Source organism: Micropterus dolomieu, linkage group LG08, assembly GCF_021292245.1.
Source record: "Micropterus dolomieu isolate WLL.071019.BEF.003 ecotype Adirondacks linkage group LG08, ASM2129224v1, whole genome shotgun sequence".
Lineage (NCBI taxonomy): Eukaryota > Metazoa > Chordata > Actinopteri > Centrarchiformes > Centrarchidae > Micropterus > Micropterus dolomieu.
In genome coordinates, this window is record NC_060157.1 from 1,641,393 (window position 1) to 1,644,144 (window position 2,752).

Below are 2,752 nucleotides of genomic sequence, written 5' to 3' on the forward strand. Positions count from 1 at the left end.
GGTGAGCTCTTGCAAATTGTAGCCTCTTTTTCCTATTTGTAGTGGAGATGAGTGGTACCCGGTGGGGTCTTCTGCTGTTGTAGCCCATCCGCCTCAAGGTTGTGCGTGTTGTGGCTTCACAAATGCTTTGCTGCATACCTCTGTTGTAACGAGCGGTTATTTCAGCATCAACGAGGCATTTTCGCCCACAGGACTGCCGCATACTGGATGTTTTTCCCTTTTCACACCGTTCTTTGTAAACCCTAGAAATGGTTGTGTGTGAAAATCCCAGTAACTGAGCAGATTGTGAAATACTCAGACCGGCCCGTCATTCTTTCCCATTCTGACATTCAGTTTGGAGTTCAGGAGATTGTCTTGACCAGGACCACACCCCTAAATGCATTGAAGCAACTGCCATGTGACTGGTTGATTAGATAATTGCATTAATGAGAAATTGAACAGGTGTTCCTAATAATCCTTTAGGTGAGTATATATATATATATATATATATATATATATATACACACATACACACACACGAACGAGGAGGCGAGGGGGGACAACCTGAGAAATGAGAAAAGCCTATAATCAACCGCTGCAGGAGGTTTACACTTTTGTCCTACTAAATGGATCTGTATTTTTGGTACTTCATCTCTTTGGTACAGACAGCCGGAGAAGTAGGCGGAGAAGCACTATCACAGGTCTGTTTCTGAGCTAACCAGTCAGCTAATCAGCTCGCTCACCATATATCTGCTCAGCTGACCATCATTATCTTCATCAGCACGGTTTCATACAAGTTTAGAAGAAGAGCTCAAACTGAGAAAGTAGATCATATGTTGGGAAGCAGTTTTAATAGAAACATAAAATGTTGGACGAGAAGGCCTGGCTCACAGTCTCCGCTCTAATTCATCCCAAAGGTGTTCTATCAGGTAGGGATCAGGACTCAGTGCAGGCCAGTCAAGTTCTCCACACTGAACTCGCTCCTCCAGGTCTTTATGGACCTCGCTTTGTGCACAGTCAAGTTGGAAAAGGAAGGGGTCCCCAAACTGTTTCCAATGTTAAAGTGATAAAATGATAATGCTAAGGTTACTAATCCAAGTTACTGAACGCACCATCCTTGACATGAATGCGTCATCTGACAGCGCTGCAGGTCAGTTGCACCGGACCTGATGTTGTTAGCCAAAACGGAAGGAAGAACGAAGAACGAGGGAGCGAGGCGGGATTTACATGCTTTATTTTTTTATTTCAGCCATTCACAGAACTTTGTGTTTTGTAAAATCGACACTCCTTGCTGCTGTTATGGATACTATATTAGTTAAAGTCAGGACAGCTTTGTTTGGAGAGGGGGTGGTAGTGAAAGTAATATAGTAATGTAATAAATAATGTGACTAGTTACTTTTATCACCCAGTAATAATATAAAGTAATATTATCAGTATTTAATGAATAACAAGTAACTAGTAACAAATTTCTGAGTAAGTTGCCCAGCACTGCCAGTGGTGGCGTGCTTTACACTAGGGATGCACTATATTCGATATGCCGATATGTTCATTTTGACCGATGCCGATAATGATTTGTACATATATTTTTTTATTTCACTGAAGAGAATAGCAAATATTTCCTGTACTACTTTTACCCAAATACACTCATTTGTTTTAGAAACAGATTATTAAACAAGACAAATAACATTTGATTCTACCAAAAAAAGGCCATTCACCCTTGAAAAATAAGTAAATTATCTCACTTGGGGGAGGATCCCTCATATGCCAGTGCCACATTTTATTCCTGCAGTTGCGTCTGCGTGGCTCTGTCCAGGCCCAGAGCGCGACAACAACTTTGATTCTCATCGGCTAAATCTTTGGCCAAAATTCATTTTCCGATATGATTCCGATTCTGAAAATATGCCCAATATCTGCGGATATTATATCGGATTGATAATTATCGTGCATCCTTAGTCTCCGCAGAAAGTTGGCAGCTTTCTGTGCGCCTCAGCATGCGCTGACCCTGCTCTGTGATTTTATGTGGCTGAGTTTCCACTTTGTTGTAACACCACTAACAGTTGACAGTGGAATATTTACTAGTGAGGAAATTTCACGAATTGACATATTGCACATGTGGCAACATATCACGGTACCTCGCTTGAAACCACTGAGCTCCTGAGAGCGACCCATTCTTTCTCAAATGTTTGTAGAAGCAGTCTGCAGCCCAGGTGCTTGATTTTATACACCTGTGGCCATGAAGTGATTGGAACACCTGAATTCAATGATTTGAAGGGGTGTCCCAATAGTACATTTGTTACATGGTGGGCAGTAATATATGTATAAGAACAGCGGCGTTCTTCAATTCTTCTCACTTTAATTGTATTGTCTTTACAGGGGGAAGACCAGGAACCGACAGAGGTGAATACATCCACATCTACCTGTCAAAATAATCAATACATGGTAAACTGCGGGTGCCAAATGATGTGAGCCAACATACACGACAGAAACTCATCAACTAGGACAAACTGACCAAGGAATAAATGATCTGGGCTGGTTTATAGAGAGTGACTGATGAGGAAAGTGAGAACAGCTGAGCAGGTGAAAAAGTCTGAGGGCAAAACATTCTCACTCCCGACTCGTCACATGTGGACGCTTGGTGAAGACCCCTTGGTGTCCCTTTAGTTTACGTTTTTCAATGTGCAGGGCCCCACGGTCAACTTAGCAATGATAAATATGAAATGGATGTAAAATTAAAAGGAAGGGTCCTGGGGAACAGCTGGAGAGGAGGGACAAA

The 2,752-nt window shown here is 42.0% G+C and overlaps 1 long non-coding RNA gene across 1 annotated transcript in view; it reads left to right on the plus strand.

The window, feature by feature from the left end:
• The first annotated feature begins 542 nt into the window (after positions 1–542).
• Positions 543–2,752, plus strand: part of LOC123975584 — a 4,449-nt gene continuing 2,239 nt past the window's right edge. The window contains exons 1-2 of the long non-coding RNA XR_006826095.1: positions 543–680; positions 2,353–2,376. This is a non-coding gene — a long non-coding RNA (uncharacterized LOC123975584). The remainder of the gene's footprint in view (positions 681–2,352; positions 2,377–2,752) is intronic.